General features: G+C 39.9%; 1 protein-coding gene across 2 annotated transcripts in view; it reads right to left on the bottom strand.

Moving 5' to 3' along the window:
• akt2 (v-akt murine thymoma viral oncogene homolog 2) overlaps nucleotides 1–10,408 on the bottom strand; it is a 32,490-nt gene extending 22,082 nt beyond the window's left edge. Inside the window, exon 1 of one of the 2 annotated variants that reach the window (XM_067389781.1) lies at nucleotides 10,174–10,408. The gene's annotated coding sequence lies outside the window, so the exon portion shown is untranslated. Of the gene's footprint in view, nucleotides 1–9,883 lie in introns of both variants that reach the window. The other variant, XM_067389780.1, reaches the window with a different exon arrangement.
• Between the last annotated feature and the right edge of the window lie 7,718 nt (nucleotides 10,409–18,126).

Below are 18,126 nucleotides of genomic sequence, written 5' to 3'. Positions count from 1 at the left end.
TGTAACTTTAATAAGGATTAATCTTTTTTTTTTTTTTAAATTTATACAGTGAAGACTACGCAGTATTATTTTACATTTACACATTTTACACATTATTCAATTTCTGCACATAATCTACTTAATCTGTATCTAACTACTATAGTTCTACCTTAAAAAAAAAAACTAAAAAGCAGTTTAAGTTGCATCTATTGTGTTTATTTGTGTCATTTCTTGTAGTTTGATTATTTGTTCTTGTATTATTACAGACTGTTTACTTGTCTTTAATAATTTTTGAAAATTATATTTTATAATTTTATATTTATGCAGAATTTCTCATTTGCATTGTTCTTGCATTCCATGTAAAAAATAAAGTCTGGCGAGTAAAATAAACCATTTACTAGCCAATTTCAAATCTAGCTTCAGTGTGTCTGTATGTGTGTAGAGGGTTGCTAATAGCAAATATTATTTGTTACAATATAGCAAGTATTAATGAAAAAAACAAGAGAATAATAATGGTAACAACATTAGACCCCATTGCATTTCATTGTATGGGTGTAATTGCACAGAATTAAGAAAATGATACTGGTTTGCAACAGGTTTCATTTTTGGGTGAACGATAACTTTAATAAGAGCATTGTCTAATTGACAACATAACCGTGACATTGCATGCTTGTAATTTCTTTTGCTCTTTTCATTCGCTCAGAATAACGTCTGACAGGACAGGAAATTTTGTTTTTCTAAAGGTGAGACTTTTGGTTTTGCGGCAAGTTAAAGTAACATTCTCACACATCTTTCAAAATAAAAGTTTCACATCAGAAAAACATAGAATTAAGTTTTATTTTTTGTTTCTTTGACTACAAACTTTGCAACCCACCAGTTGAGAAACACTGCTCTAGCACAAAACTGAAAGATTTCACACAAATTGTCACCTGACTAAAGCTACAGGGAATGCCACCTGTTCAGAAATGTTTGTAATGTAAACTTGATAAATGCAGCATTCAGCACTCTAACAGATAAGCCTCAATCTCTTAGGATTTCACATTTAACAGAAGAGGAACAGCTGAATTGCATTTGTTATCATCTTACTGAATAAAACAGAGCATCCTGTACACCAATATTTAACTCTAGGGGGCTGGGGGCAGAAGAGCAATGATCATGACAGAGAGGCGAGTGCAAGACTTTCTATGGAAAATTTCAGTGGTATTATACACTGCATGAATGAATCTAAGTTGCTGAGTCATTATTCACATAAAAGTGTCTTTACATGCGGAATAAATTGCTGATCGAGGATCAGGGTACGATTCTAGTGTATGCTGATGGATAATCTGTTTTTTGACTTTAAGATGATGATTATATGAAGGTTAGGAGTTGAACACTGATCACTGATGTTATTCTTAAGGTGCTAATGTGAATAATGCAATCTGTCACATCTGTCCTGAGCTCTGTTACTAAAAAGAAGAGCAATCTAGTTCGAAAAGATAAGATAGATACTTTAAGATGTTATTAGACTTTTTAAGATGTCCATTTTTTTGGATGGATAATTCAATGTAGCTATAATGAAAGCAAAATATAGGCTAAGAATATATGATTATATAAAATTACGTTTAATATAAATAAATGTATTACGCTTATGCTTGTGATTGTGATTAAATGTATACTGCATTTGTTCTGAAACACTATCTAAATTCACTCACCTGTGATAAATCTGACATCAGTTACAATACAAAAAGGGAAAAAAACTAATTTTCTTCCTGTGGAACAACTTAATTTGAATTTAATTTACAAATGTTTTTAATTGATGCTTTGAATGAGTGTGCAAAATAACCATGAAACCTGCACTCCCTGTTCTTATTTGCAAGGCTTTTACTATGTGTACTATGTGCTTTTATTATGTGTAATGCAAATGCTGTGGTTTTTAAAATCACAATACCTGTTAAGAGAATAACAAAGACTTAATGAACATGGGACAAGGATGAGCCTCATTTCCCACAAAGTGTTTTTAAACCATTTCTGACGGGAAATGCAACAGCTCTATTCTATCACCATGGAGATGCCAAATAGACTGCAGTGAAGCCAGCCTGATCCACAGGTGAACACGCCACTCTGTACACTGAACAAGACAAGACACCGGCTGTTTTCAGAATCAACATTAAAAAGCACAGTTTTTGCTGCATAAAGCAATGCTTAAATGACAATTTGGGAGCAGAATTGTTCATCCGCATGAAGAAAATGAAATTGCCGCTTGTATATGCGAAAGTTGACAGTATTGTGGGTGGTTGCCAAGGCATTGCTGGTAATTCTTTTCAAGCTGATTAGTTTAAACACTGATTTGGCAATGATTATAAACTACTGATAAGATATTTAGTGTGTTTAATTTATTCATTATAAATATAATAGTAATATAGTTAGAATTTTGCATACATTTAATTTTAGTTTTAAAGAATCGTTCACCAGAAAAATTGTCATAATTTCTGTCATTACTCCATGCTGTGTTGGAGTACTGCCCACCAGGGTTTTATTTTGTTTTTGGGGTTTTTTTGTCAATATAATTGAAGTCAATGCCCCGATACACTCTTGGCGAAGCTCATTTCCATTCTTCGAAATACGTGACCAGCGGTATACTGCGGCATATCATCCCAACTCTACCCACACTGATGAGAGCAACAATTAGATAAATATCTAAATGTGCTGTGCACTTTCCTCTCAATAAGAAAATATACACACAACAAAAATGACAGTGGTGAGAAAACAGTAATAAAGACAGAATCCGATCAGCAATGCAGATATGTTTGCAGCAGCTCTGCAATTCGGCACTGCAGTCAAGTCATGTGACAAACATGTATTAAACAAACATGTAAAAAAAAAAAAAAAAAAAAAAACAGTAAATGTGTTCGATTGGAATTACAACTTCATTTTCTACTATGAAGCAACTCTCCAGTAGGTTCATGTTTTTTCTCACGGATGATCCTCATTGACTGAACAAAAGAAATGAGGCAGAAAATATTTCCATGTTAAAGAAGGCGGAGCCTTAGCGTTAGGGCTGTCAAGCGATTAATCACAATTAATCACATACAAAATAAAAGTTTGCCTAATATATGTGGGTGTACTGTGTGTAATTATTATGTATATATAAATACAAACATTTCCATGTATATATTTGAGAAATATTTACAAGTATATGTATTTATTTATATTTTTATATAATTTATATTATATATACTTTTTTGTACATAACATTTCTCTTAAATATATACATTAATTTGTGTGTATTTATATATACATATACACATACACACATTACTCACACATATATTATGCAAATAACTCAAACTTTTATTTTGTATGCAATTAATCACGATTAATCGTTTGACAGCCCTACTCAGCGTACTCCTACCTAATATGTAATCGCCATGGACCAAGGGTAGTATGAAGGTGTTTACCACGCTCTGGCTGTTCTGAAGTCCCGAAATGAACTGCAAATTAACTTTGTTTTGGCTTGATTTTGTTCGAAATGGCGGCACCCCAGTTCATTCCCCAATTTAGCTTGAAGTGTATCAGGGCCTTCAGTGGGATCCAGTGTTGTTTTGGACCATTGTATGGCTCAAAAAAAGTTGAAACATTTTAAAACACAGCCTATCTGTTTTGTTTTCTGCAGAAGAAAGAAATTATTAGTCGGTTAGTCGCAGAAAAAACAAAAACAAACCTGTGGCGAAGTCACGTGAGGGACAGATCATTAACGGTGGGTCCTTGTAATTACAGTATGTCGGGCAAGAAATCCAAACGTTCAACTATCATCCATCGACCTCAAATATGACTTACAATTTGAAACATGCAAGTAGCAATTTTACATGACTGCCCACTCTAACGTTAACCTATATAAATGAGCGCTATTAGGGGCATATCCAAGTGTGCGTGCAGAGTGTGGAAGCTGAAGTATCCACACGCTTACTGCAAGACATGGAGGCGTCGGCGCGTTCACTTGCAATTTTTCCTGACAACAACGAAAACATTTTGGTCATACAGATAAGTTATACATCATTCGATTTTTATTTGTGTACACTCCCAATAACAAGAAAAGGTTGTGCCTTTGTAAAATAATGAAAACAAACAGGATGCGATTTCTGCCGTCTCAGTCTCCGTAAACTGGAGCGTTTCACAAAAATGAACCGAAACTATATAGCATATAGGCTACTTGCCTCACAGACATGAGTAATATATCTATAGAAATCGTGAAACATCTACTTTTAAACTAACCAAATCAAAAAGAAAAGAAATGCGCTCTGCTAGGGCTGGATGATTATGGCCTAAAATCAAAACCTTGATTACGATTAATGAATGATTATTTTGTTTATCTTTTTTTCCCCTTTTTTTTTTGTCCTCATAGTTCACTAACAAGGTTTATGTAAATATGATTGACTATTAAAGGGTTAGTTCACCCAAAAATGAAAATTATGTCATTAATGACTCACCCTCATGTCGTTCCAAACCCATAAGACCTCCGTTAATCTTCGGAACACAGTTTAAGATATTTTAGATTCAGTCGAAGAGCTTTCTGTCCCTCCATTGAAAATGTATGTACTGTGCACTGTCCATGTCCAGAAAGGTAATAAAAACATCATCAAAGTCGTCTATGTGACATCATTGGGTTAGTTAGAAGTTTTTGAAGCATCTAAAATACATTTTGGTCCAAAAATAACAAAAACTACAACTTTATTCTGCATTGTCTTCTCTTATGGGTCTGTTTGGACACATAACTTTAATCAATATGATTAGCGATTTGCTTCACTATGTTATCAAACAGCTAATAATGTGTTGCTAATATTACACAAACCATGTTCACATTCACAAGTCAGTCAGCTGTCTTCTAACAATCAGTATCCTTAGAAACGCTTTGAACATCTCAGAACATCAGTGGAGAAAGGCATATAGTTCATAGCATCGTAAGATACATCATACACCCACCCTATTGCTAAATCTACCAGATTTTACATATCAACAGAAAAATATACTGGGATAACCTTCTTTTGAGACTCCCTTGTGCGGTCAGTTAATCATATGCTAAAGCCCGCCAGCACGTTGACATGATTGGTGACAAGGTAGTTTGTGACATCAGAAACACCAGCGATTTCAAATGGTTTGAGACCATCTTTTGTTAACTGCAGTTTTAAAGAGAAAATACTCAACGATGGTGTTGACTCATGAATTTGCACATGGTTTGTCTTAAAGCATGTTAAAAACACCAAATAGACATATGAACAACATATGATTTTCACCACAGGGGGACTTTAAGTACTGTTAACTAATGACCCTTATTGTAAAGTGTTACCGTAAACAATTAAAATGTCTCCTTGCCATTTTTTATTATTTGTAGCACCTCCCATTCAATAATTGCAAATAGCTCTGTGCTTTGTTATTTCTGATAAGAAAAAAAAGTCTCAGTTTTCAAATTCTGTCTATTTTATAATGAAATTCAAACAATAAATGCCGTTTTGACGCTCTTAAATGTGACGTGACAGATCGCTGTAGTGCCTCAGTTCAAGTGGCAGTGCGGAGCGCGAGTCTTTTCTTCCACATTAATACAAGTTATATCTCGAAAAACATGCATTAACATCAAAAGGTATGTTGAAAGATACAGTAAAACTTACCAGAATGTATCATGTCACATGTAATCACTTAATCTGTGTTTCAACCACGGAAAGACGTCAATAAAGTAGCTTTTGAACAATATGTCACATTTACCTAAGGAATGTTTTCCAATGTTCACAGTTACTTAGTCATAGGGCTGGGCGATATATCGAATGCTTTTGTCACGCGCATTTCGTCAGTAAAGCCGGTTTCCTGATTGCCGCTAAATCGCCATCACCTGCTTTCAAATGAAGCGGCATTTAATAGACAGAGCCGTAGTTCACTGATATGCCACGCATAATCGCGTTCAATATCGACGGAGATTCATATCGATATTGACCGCGATATTGCGTGGATTATCAGTGAACTACGGCTCTGTCTATTAAATGCCACTTCATTTGAAAGCAGGTGATGGCGATTTAGCGGCAATCAGGGAACCGGCTTTACTGACGAAATGCGCGTGACAAAAGCATTCGATATATCGCCCAGCCCTACTTAGTCAGTTATAATAATAATAATAATAATAAATAGGCTAATAAAAACAATAGAGAGGCGCTTATTTACTGTTAATTATATGTTTGAATAAATTTGCCATGAAGACAAGTGCTTATGAAAACTACCTTATGTGATACTAAGTTTTATACAAACATTTCAGTTTTTATTTGAGTGTATATTATATCTGAAAATAAACAGCAGCTGAATATAATACCTCTGTTGTTAATTGTAACCTATAATATTATAGTGTACCAAATGAGACGGTTCCCTGTATAGTTTGAAACATTATTTGGGAGAGATTTCTTTCCATAAGAAAAGTCAAACTATCGGTATCGGCATTGTTCGATATCATTCTGAATAATCGGCCATCGGTCTCAGCCAAGCGGCAACCTCTCCCTTTCTCTCGTGAAGCCAATACGGAAGTAACTTAAACTGCGATTCATCGACTGGCCGCTAGGGACAGGCTCCAAAAGAGAGCAGAATCTCATAGAGTCCCATGTTAAATTGGCCAAGTTTATAGCAGAAAAAAACATGTTTACAAGTTGGTACAAATTGTGATTTTGGTCTATACTGCTATTTTTGCCCTTCATGACAACTCTGAGGGGGGTGAATTTTTTTATAACTTATCCGTTTAAATTATATTAAGCCTTAAAAGTTCTGCATAATTAAGGGCGTGGTCACTTGAGTGACAGGTAGAGTGCGCTGCTGTCTGTGAGCTGTCACTTTACCTCAGCTGCCGCTGAATTTGGCATCTCAGCCGTTTTTGTGCTTTTTTTCTCGATTATTTTATACAATTATAAAATATGGCTTGCTGCATAATATTCGAAACTGATGTGTGTCTGTGTAGATGTGCATGCATGCGGAAGAGACAGAACACACGTTGTTGGATCGTGGCATTGGCTGAAAGTTTTGATTGCGAGATTTAACGTTACTACAATGACAAAACCAGGAGGATATACAACTCTGACAGCACTGCTTGGATATTATAACTAAAACTGCTGCACTATTTTGAAAAAAATATACTTTGGACACAGGCTCATTTGTTTGTTAGATACGATCGCTGCTCAGATTGCATCCTTTCTTGAAGAACGATAGAAGAAATGTGAAATGTTTTTTGTTTTGTTTTGCAATGGACATTTATATTTTACCCAAGTGCCACAGATTGGATTCATCTCGCGATCTCTATTATAAAGGTATGAAGTCCCATTTGATGTTCCATGTTGTTATTTGCACACCCAATACAAATTACTGGTGTTGGAGCATCTAAATCTTAAAAAAACACCGTAAATTGACAGTAAACCTTTATAACTTTCTGATGTTAAAACTTATCTTTATTAATAATTTAGATAGTATCTAGATAGATAGCTCCTTTGCTTGCTAACGTGGTCACGTCGAGCTAGGCGGGCGTGGTTTCAGCAACCAATCACATCAGCTCAAACCACCTCCCCGCCTCTTTGCCCATTTTCAGTTATCCGGGAGTGACGTGCGGTGACGCGCAGCTAAGATGGCCGCGTCCTCATTTTCGCTTCAAAACTGCTGTTCAGAACTCTATGGGTGACGTCACGGACGCTACGTCCATATTTTTTTTACAGTCTATGGTCTCAGCAGAGAAATTTAGTATCGGTGCATCATAATCATTACTTTTGCCAGTGCTTTGCGTACGCTTGAACGCAGAATAGATATTACGCCTATATTAAAGGCTCATTATGGTTTAGTATTCTCAGTATATATTTAATTAATTTAACAATTAAATAAAATAATTACATAATTTAATTAATATAAACATGTGATTAGTTGACTAATGGCTTAAATGAAGGACTACTAGTCGACTAGAAAAATCTTTAGTCAGAGGTAGCCCTAGTTCCATGGAAGAAAGCAAATCATAAAGGTTTCATTATGGGGTGAACCATAATATTTTTTTTTAATATTATCCTTTAATCTGTTTTTTTTTTTTTTTTGGCTTATTTTATCTGTCAGAATGTTAATATTGGTGCATCCCCTGTAAAAAAAATAAAATAAATAAATAAATCTAAACATGCACCAAGGTATTAGATCAATCAACTTGAAGCAAAATTGCATGAAATATTAATCTAAGAAGCAAAACCGTGTAACATAAGAGTTATTGCCAGGTAATAAATCTTGAAAGATCTGCCAGATGGGTAAAACAAATAAACTAACTCCAAATATATTATCTGGAGGGAAAAAAAAAAAAAAAAAACATTATTAGACAAATATTTTAATGAAATTTGATAAGCAAAATTCTTTTTGCTATAAAATGTTTACCAGTTTTAACCAGAAAATCTTTTTTCTTTTCTTTTCTTTTCTTTTTTTTTTTTTTAGCAATGTGGTCCAAAGTCTAAAAAGACCATCTCTGAGTCTCTTTAATTTGTGGTGTCTTGATTTGATGCCAGTCTGTGGAATGTTCTGCTAATTTTATCTATAGCTGGTCACTTAGAAAACACACCTCTCCTCAGCTCATAAAGACATATTTTGAAGTATCATTATTGTCTGTAGCACACAATGGTGCAGGGCAAAATGTATGCCACAGTTTATTTGGTGTTTGTTCAAACCACTAACACTATATAAACAATAACAGAGATTACTGCCTTAGCAAACTGCAGTAAAATGAAAAAAGCTGTTTTTCTTCTTTTTTTATTATTATTGTTGAGATGTGAGTGTAAGATCAGTCTGTGCCAGAGGAGTTTCCTGGCATAGCAGTGCCTCTGGCACAGATCTGGCATGCTGTCCTATCACCATGGGCACAACACTGGATTATCCCTGCAAAATAAAATCCCCACCTTGTGACGCCCCTGCTAGTCCATTACACAACTGCTTAACACATGCACTGGCATTAAAAACAGACGGACTGTCTATCGTTGGTATATACGTGCCATGCATCTAGCGTGTGTATCAGTTGGTCAGTGGTCTGTCTGTTCCTCTTTTTCAACAACAACTCTCTCTCGCGCGCACATACGCACTTTGAAGTCCACAAGAGAAAGACAAACAAGAGCTGTGACCATTTCAACAAACTAATGATTACACATTTTCTGTGCTGAGTGGAATAATTCCATACTGAGAAGTCCTAAACCTGACCCCTCTCAAACCCAATAACCTTCAGGCCTCGTTTACACTCGCGCACTAACCGGATGGATGCATTATTTCATATGTGTCAAACATCTGACACTTTAACATTAAATAAAGTTTAAACATTTTAAACACGCAAACGGAATTAAATTGAACTCCACGTGGAACAGCATGGCAGCTCTATTAATAAAACCAAAGGCAAAGTGGCATCAGTTTGATCGATCATACAGCATGTACAGTGAGTTCGTCCTATAGATTCACATCCATCATGCAATTCTGTACAACGTGTAAAGGGCCTGATCAATAATATACTCTCATTACAACCAATTCAGCTTCTTTTTTTTTCTTCTTAATAAACTAAGATTTCCGTTAAGACACAATGATGCACTTACAACAATCAAAGATCCCGCGGGAGAGAGAAGCATACGCGCCAAATGGGTTTACATTAATATATAAGCGTTCTTTTATTTATTAAAAATGATTTGTAAAGGGAAACGAGAAACAAACGTGTGTTATGACGGGAGATGCTGTTTATCTATTCAGTAAGCCTAAGAAACATATTCGTAAAGAGATTCTGTCTGGTAATGTATCACAATGGGCAACAACACATAACATTTAAGTGCAATTTAAATATAGAGACTCGGGCTAGGCTAAACATCACGCTAGCCATCAATCATCGATGCACGTTTTAGTCCCTTACCTCCACTTTTATTCTCCTGCGTTGTGTTGGTCAACTGAAATGTAAAAATCCTCAAAAGCCCATGTAAGTGGGGTGAAACGAGGGTTTTTAGAGACGTGAAGTGTGTATTTATTCCTCTCGCGAGCTGCTGTGTATTGAGCTCTGCCAATGACCACTCAGCTACCCCAAAAATAACAACACCCAACCGTCCGATTATCCTCACAAACCGCCCCTCAGTGACCCAAAACACGAGCCCGGTCACTCAAACTCATCCCACAATGCCTATCTGACGCGTTTAAGACTTTTAAAACCTCGTCGTGCCCGTCCTGTAGGTCTGTGAGCGATGTTGCGGCGGTGGTAGTGGTGGTGGTGTCGGGAATAGGCCTCCGTCTAGCAACTCAACGGGAGCACAAACAGGAAATGACCTCAACGCACGCTCGGTGCGACGTCACAGGCAACGTCCGAAATTTGAAAAGGTTCGTTTTTTTGTGTTGCTGTCTTGTCAGTGATGTAGTGATAGCGAGGTTGTGGTTTTAGAGTGAAATTATAAATGTCCGGATTGTTTTATCGATCGCTATTTCAATATCATAACACATATTTACTTGGCATGCGCCCTCTGCTGGTTATGTGTGTCACAGTTCCTCTGCAATATTCATTTTTCAAAGTTAAAGCCTTGGGGTTAAGAGAGAATAATATTGTACTCCAATTTAAGCATGGTAGGATATTGCCTAAATATAAGGATCTGTAGGTAATTTTATAAAGATATCAAAAAGCACAATGGTACTACCATATTTTGTGCTATTTTTGGAGGTCCAAAAAATTACCATGGTATATGAATATGGTAATAATTCGGTAATTATCAGATACCATTATTGCTTCATGGTACCACAGTATTTTTGGTGAAGGTTACGTAGCCTAAATAAATTCTGATGAAATCTGTGGGGAAAAAATAGACACTAGTATTTGCTACATCACAGCAGAATAGAATAGAGTAGAATAGAATAATTCCAGTCCTCATTTTTTTCCCTGCAAGTTACAGGTGGCAACAATGCCCGAACTGTCTTTGAGTAAGTCATTTCATTCACTCAACCGTTTGTTCGTTCAGTGACTGCATTCAGACTAGCTATATAGTAGCCAAAAGTAGCTACATGAATATATAGTATGTACGAATTCATAGTATTCTTAAATTAGTAGGTGAAAAGTACCAAATTACTTTTTCCGCCAATATTATTAAGTATGCATCTGATGGACAAAATTACTATCCCATGAGGCAAAGGAGAGGATTTGTGAATGGCAGTGAAGTAACACACCTGACGCTGGTAGGTCACATGATAATGACAACATGAAGAATGTGGTCTGGATTTCATTCATACTACAGACATACGTGGAGCATTCTTTTAAGTCACCATGAAATCAAAATGGACAGTTCTTATATTTTATGGAATATTATTTATTTAAAGTATTTATTATAAATGATTTATGTGCACATCATTATTGTTTTATATAATTCACGTGTCCTTGTAATCTTTACCTTCCCTCCCTCTTGCAGCGTCATCTCTTCCACGATGATGTTTACTGGCATGAGGGCGGGGCAACCTGTTATAAGATCACAGCAGCAAACGACAACAATCCAATCAATTCCCAATGGACAAAATCAAGTCCCGCCCTACAATTTTTCTTGTTCGAGAAGCTGTTTCATACAGAGCCCTGCACATGACATGCTAGAAAAAAAAAGAAAAAAAATCATGTGCAGGACTTACTATTTAATTCCCTCAATTTGCTAAATCATGCACGATTTCTAATTCATCCCCTCGATTTATAAAAAGTGCGCACAATTAACAAATTCATGGGAATGAATTAGTAAATCGATTTAGCCTACTATTTTTTGTTGCATGTCGAGTGCGGTGCTCCATAGTTTCACACAGATATGCGCCACAATAGGGAAGTGTCACAGATCCCTTGTTCCCCTGGACTCCATTTCCCATGATCCTCCTGTTCTCCACACCTGCACTCACTTCCCTCGTCAGTTCCTCATCATCACGGATCACCTGCACCTGGACTCTATTATCTGCACTCCCTTTATATTGCACTCACTCCCTTCACTCCTCGTCCGTCTTAATGTTATGTTTACGTTGTATGTTTGGTTCCTCTTGCCTTTTGGATTAAAGTATTATGTATTGTGGAAATCCGTACCTGCCTCATCTCTTCAAACCAGTACAACCGTAACAGAAAGACGGACCAATACCATTGGATTTCCACAAGAAGATGGAGACTTTGACTGGCTCCCTGGCTCCTGCTCCTCCTACGCCTCTCTCTCATCTGTCAGCCGGCGATCGCCTCATCGGGCTTCTTCAGGTTGGTCGTTCACTGGAGAGGTATGTGGAGGAGTTCGTTGAGCTGGCTTATCTGTCTGACTGGTCCGACGCTAATTTAATCGCCCTGTTTTTGGACGGTCTGGATGACAACACTCTCCGTCTCCATGAACCTGATTATCGTCTCTCCTTAAGCGAAACTATCAATTTTATTTTGTTTTTGAATAATTCCCAATTCTATGTGGATGAGTGTTGGTCTTCAGTCCGTCCAGAAACACGGTCAGCCGGGCCAGTTAGTCAGTCTCCGTATTCCTCCGCTTACCCCTCCAGTGAACGTCCTTCCTGCCCCACGCTGGGCCCACACTCTCCTGCTGGGTCCGGAAAGCGGAGGAGGAGGAAAAGACCTGCCGCTGAACCCTTTCCAGCCTTCACTGAGCCCGCTCCAGTATCTCCAGAGCCCGCTCCAGTATCTCCAGAGCCCGCTCCAGTATCTCCAGAGCCCGCTCCAGTATCTCCAGAGCCCGCTCCAGTATCTCCAGAGCCCGCTCCAGTATCTCCAGAGCCCGCTCCAGTATCTCCAGAGCCCGCTCCAGTATCTCCAGAGCCCGCTCCAGTATCTCCAGAGCCCGCTCCAGTATCTCCAGAGCCCGCTCCTGTATCTCCAGAGCCCGCTCCTGTATCTCCAGAGCCCGCTCCTGTATCTCCAGAGCCCGCTCCAACCCTGTGCGAGCCGCCAGATCTGGACTGGCTTATTGACTTTTTTAACGAGCCCTCAGCTCCAGCCGCCGCCTACGAGCCCTCAGCTCCAGCCGCCGCCGCCGAGCCCTCAGCTCCAGCCGCCGCCGCCGAGCCCGCCGCTCCAGCCGCCGCCGCCGAGCCCTCAGCTCCAGCCGCCGCCGCCGAGCCCTCAGCTCCAGCCGCCGCCGCCGAGCCCTCAGCTCCAGCCGCCGCCGCCGAGCCCGCCTCTCCAGCCGCCGCCGCCGAGCCCGCCTCTCCAGCCGCCGCCGCCGAGCCCGCCGCTCCAGCCGCCGCCGCCGAGCCCGCCGCTCCAGCCGCCGCCGCCGAGCCCGCCGCTCCAGCCGCCGCCGCCGAGCCCGCCGCTCCAGCCGCCGCCGCCCAGCCCACGGCTCCAGCCGCCGCCGCCGAGCCAAGTTCTCCAGCCGCCGCCGCCGAGCCAAGTTCTCCAGCCGCCGCCGCCGAGCCAAGTTCTCCAGCCGCCGCCGCCGAGCCAAGTTCTCCAGCCGCCGCCGCCGAGCCAAGTTCTCCAGCCGCCGCCGCCGAGCCAAGTTCTCCAGCCGCCGCCGCCGAGCCAAGTTCTCCAGCCGCCGCCGCCGAGCCAAGTTCTCCAGCCGCCGCCGCCGAGCCAAGTTCTCCAGCCGCCGCCGCCGAGCCAAGTTCTCCAGCCGCCGCCGCCGAGCCAAGTTCTCCAGCCGCCGCCGCCGAGCCAAGTTCTCCAGCCGCCGCCGCCGAGCCAAGTTCTCCAGCCGCCGCCGCCGAGCCAAGTTCTCCAGCCGCCGCCGCCGAGCCAAGTTCTCCAGCCGCCGCCGCCGAGCCAAGTTCTCCAGCCGCCGCCGCCGAGCCAAGTTCTCCAGCCGCCGCCGCCGAGCCAAGTTCTCCAGCCGCCGCCGCCGAGCCAAGTTCTCCAGCCGCCGCCGCCGAGCCAAGTTCTCCAGTCTCCGCCGCCGAGCCAAGTTCTCCAGTCTCCGCCGCCGAGCCAAGTTCTCCAGTCTCCGCCGCCGAGCCAAGTTCTCCAGTCTCCGCCGCCGAGCCAAGTTCTCCAGTCTCCGCCGCCGAGCCAAGTTCTCCAGTCTCCGCCGCCGAGCCAAGTTCTCCAGTCTCCGCCGCCGAGCCAAGTTCTCCAGTCTCCGCCGCCGAGCCAAGTTCTCCAGTCTCCGCCGCCGAGCCAAGTTCTCCAGTCTCCGCCGCCGAGCCAGCTCCATGCTCCTCCACCCACACATTGACTTTATTCCTTGGACTCCTCTATATGATCCTTAACCTCTCCAAGTATTTTTTGGGGGGGGGGCCAAGTACCCGTGGGTGGGGGACATGTGGGCGCCACACATGTGGGTGGGCCTCTGACGTGGCCTGCCAAGGCTCCTGACCCGCCGTGGCCTGCCAAGGCTCCTGACCCGCCGTGGCCTGCCAAGGCTCCTGACCCGCCGTGGCCTGCCAAGGCTCCTGACCCGCCATGGCTCATGGATCCGCCCTGGAGACCTCCACTCCAGTCCACTCATCCCCCGGCACCTGCATGAGGTCTCCAGGGCGCCCGCCCCCCCTCCCGGTTATTCTATTTACGGCGCGAGGACGCGCCTACCGGGAGGGGGAGGTACTGTCACAGATCCCTTGTTCCCCTGGACTCCATTTCCCATGATCCTCCTGTTCTCCACACCTGCACTCACTTCCCTCGTCAGTTCCTCATCATCACGGATCACCTGCACCTGGACTCTATTATCTGCACTCCCTTTATATTGCACTCACTCCCTTCACTCCTCGTCCGTCTTAATGTTATGTTTACGTTGTATGTTTGGTTCCTCTTGCCTTTTGGATTAAAGTATTATGTATTGTGGAAATCCGTACCTGCCTCATCTCTTCAAACCAGTACAACCGTAACAGGAAGAAACAACGATCACAATTTCCGTTTCATACTGACTTTAACGGGCTTTATGTACTCTATGCGATTTCGGCCATGAGTGATTCATTGAATCGTTCATCCTACCCTGCTGAAAAATCCAGCTAAAACCAGCCTGAAAACCCACTGTTAATGTTTCTCTTTGTGAGGTTTGTTTTGGAGTGGCTGAAATGCATCTTTACACACAACTGCCAGCCTGCATGGAGAGCATCTTAAAACTCCAGAGACACCAGGAGCTTCAAATACCTGTTTGCTGCGCAACAATGGCTTTTTTTTTATAGCTGCCCTTTTAATGCAATTATTTTTTTTGAAAGGAACTTTCCTCAATAAGCCTTTATCTGACCGAGTTCTGCTGTGCTCTAAATCACTCACAAATCTTATGATAATTCTATAATCTCCATTCAGTTTCACACAATATTAGTTGTTTTCATGCCTTTTGCACAACATTGGACCATTTCATGCTTTTCATCTTCAGAAAGATCTTTCTTCCTCCCCATTATTGCATGAGAACTGTGAATTGCTTAATAATGCGGAACAACCTCTAAGTAGGGTTTCCATAGATCTGGCAAATTATTTTGTCTGAGATTGATACCAGTTATCTAAAAAGACATGGATAAATAAACGAACAAACATTTTCTTAGAAAAAACTAAAATCTGAATGTTTATTGTACTGAAATCTTACTGATATGTCAATTGCATAATAATTTGGAACGCAGTGTATATTAATATTCATTGAAACTAAATGCTTAATAATAACTGCTAAACTAAAAATTCTTGTGTGTATTGGAATAATAATAATATATATCATATAATAATTATATAAATCATAAAATAATTCTAAGAAATGATCATTAAAGCCAGACAATTTCATTGTTAAATATGTTTTTACTATATAGTGACCTTTAAGTTGGAGGACGAGAAACCGTTGCGTTGGATTTGTCAGTTCATTTAGCTCACATCCGATTGGCCCAATTTCGGTTTGAGATCTCTGAACCAGAACGTAACCTGCCCCGGAGCAGGTTTGCCTTAGAGCATACGTTACTATGGTGATGAACACAGCTAAAAGCCAAGTCACTTTCATGGTACCTAAAACCAAGGATTGGCGCAAACTAATCTGAAACTTACCTGGCTAGCCAGCTAATCCGGCTTCATGGTACAGGCCCCTGGTCTCCCAGTCTCCTAGCTAACCAAAACCCCTCTAAAACCAGCTATGACCACATAGTTGCTAAGTTAGAATTTTGTTGGTTGCAATGCAATTTCCCATTTCCAACCAACTAAGTTGCTAACAGGTTAGCAACTATGCTTTTGGGAAACGCACCCCAGGCTGGGAGACCAGCTAAAACCAGCCTGACCAGCTTAGGCTGGTTTTAGCTGGATTTTTCAGCAGAGTATTCATTCTAAAAAAAACATGATTCTTCCAGGAACAAAACACCACTACTGTGTGTTGTTATAACTATAATGAGATAGATAACTATATTAGCTCTTCTAGGGCGGGACTTGATTTCATCCTCGGGAATTGATTGGATCATAGGACGTTGGGCTTTGCTAACTAAATGGAGGCAGATCTGAATGCCAGTTTGCAGTCAGTTGTGGAGGATATTTAGTCACACTCTGCCGTATATATATATATATATATATATATACAGTACAGTCCAAAAGTTTGGAACCACTAAGATTTTTAATGTTTTTAAAAGAAGTTTCGTCTGCTCACCAAGGCTACATTTATTTAATTATAAAAATACAGTAAAAACAGTAATATTGTGAAATATTATTACAGTTTAAAATAACTGTTTTCTATTTGAATATATTTCACAAAGTAATTTATTCCTGTGATGCAAAGCTGAATTTTCAGCATCATTACTTCAGTCTTCAGTGTCACATGATCCTTCAGAAATCATTGTAATATGCTGATCTGCTGCTCAAGAAACATGTAATGTGTACAATTGTACAAAATATTTGTGTACAATATTTTTTTTTCAGGATTATGAATATAAAGTTCAAAAGAACAGTGTTTATCTGAAATGTAATCTTTTGTAACATTATAAATGTCTTTACTGCCACCCTTGCTGAATAAAAGTATTAATTTCTTTAATTTCTTTTCAAAAAAATAAAAATAAAAATTCTTACTGACCCCAAACTTTTGAACGGTAGTGTATAATGCTACAGAAGCTTTGTATTTCAGATAAATGCTGTTCTTTTGAACTTTCTATTATATATATATAATAGAAAGGAATCCTGAAAAAAAAAGTACACAACTGTTTTCAACATTGAAAATAACCATAAATGTTTATTGAGCAGCAAATCAGCATATTAGAATGATTTCTGAAGGATCATGTGACACTGAAGACTGGAGTAGCTATGCTGAAAATTCAGCTTTGCATCACAGGAATAAATTACTTTGTCAAATATATTTAAATAGTACACAGTTATTTTAAATTGTAATAATATTTCACAATATTACTGTTTTTTTACTGTATTTTTAATTAAATAAATGTAGCCTTGGTGAGCAGACGAAACTTCTTTTAAAAACATAAAAAAATATTAGTGGTTCCAAACTTTTGGACTGTACATCATGATGAAGAGAACAGATATTGAGGGGAAGGGGAGGGTAACATTTTTGATTACAGATTAAGAGCGTATGAATTAAATGATGATGTGCAAGAAAAAATAAAAAAATTGACAATTTTGATTTCATGGTGACTTTAATTCGATCTGCTGTGGCTTTGTTTGGAACTATTTTCGTTGGCAGAGCAATAATAGACCAAGTAGGCTAACTCGTAAAATTGTGTTTAAATCTTGTTGCATAAAAGAAACATCACGCTCACAAATAAGTATGTTTGTACTGAATGATAATATTCATGTAACACAATAGGCTATGTTCATTGTTCTTTTAATGACCTCCTTTATTTCCATATGAAGGGGCCAGTGGAAATTGGAAAACATGCGTGACAAAGAAAACAGAAAAATATTTCTAAAAAAACAGATATTATCTACAGAATTGTAACATTTGTGTATTGTTATTGCACTCAGTTTGGCCTGTTGTTGAGGTTATTCTAATCCTCTATTCTAAAATCAAATGTGTTTATCAGGGCTGGCTTCTAAAAGCAGAGTGAGATAGCAGTTGTTGACAACTCCGCTTGGGTCCATTCATAACAGGAAACAACAGCTCATTATCCTTCTGCTGTTGCTCTCTCAGCCACGGCTAAATAAACATTTATATAGTCAAAGAAATTGTTTCCTGGATTTCATAACAAGATTGTTTTTATTATGTCCAGTAAGTGTGATGACAATACATGTGCTGCAAATATGGTTCCTTAAAGCAA

This window comes from Chanodichthys erythropterus, chromosome 7 (assembly GCF_024489055.1).
Source record: "Chanodichthys erythropterus isolate Z2021 chromosome 7, ASM2448905v1, whole genome shotgun sequence".
NCBI classification, from domain to species: Eukaryota; Metazoa; Chordata; class Actinopteri; order Cypriniformes; family Xenocyprididae; genus Chanodichthys; species Chanodichthys erythropterus.
The sequence above is the reverse complement of the archived record's forward strand: the minus strand, read 5'-3'. Positions and strand labels throughout refer to the sequence as shown.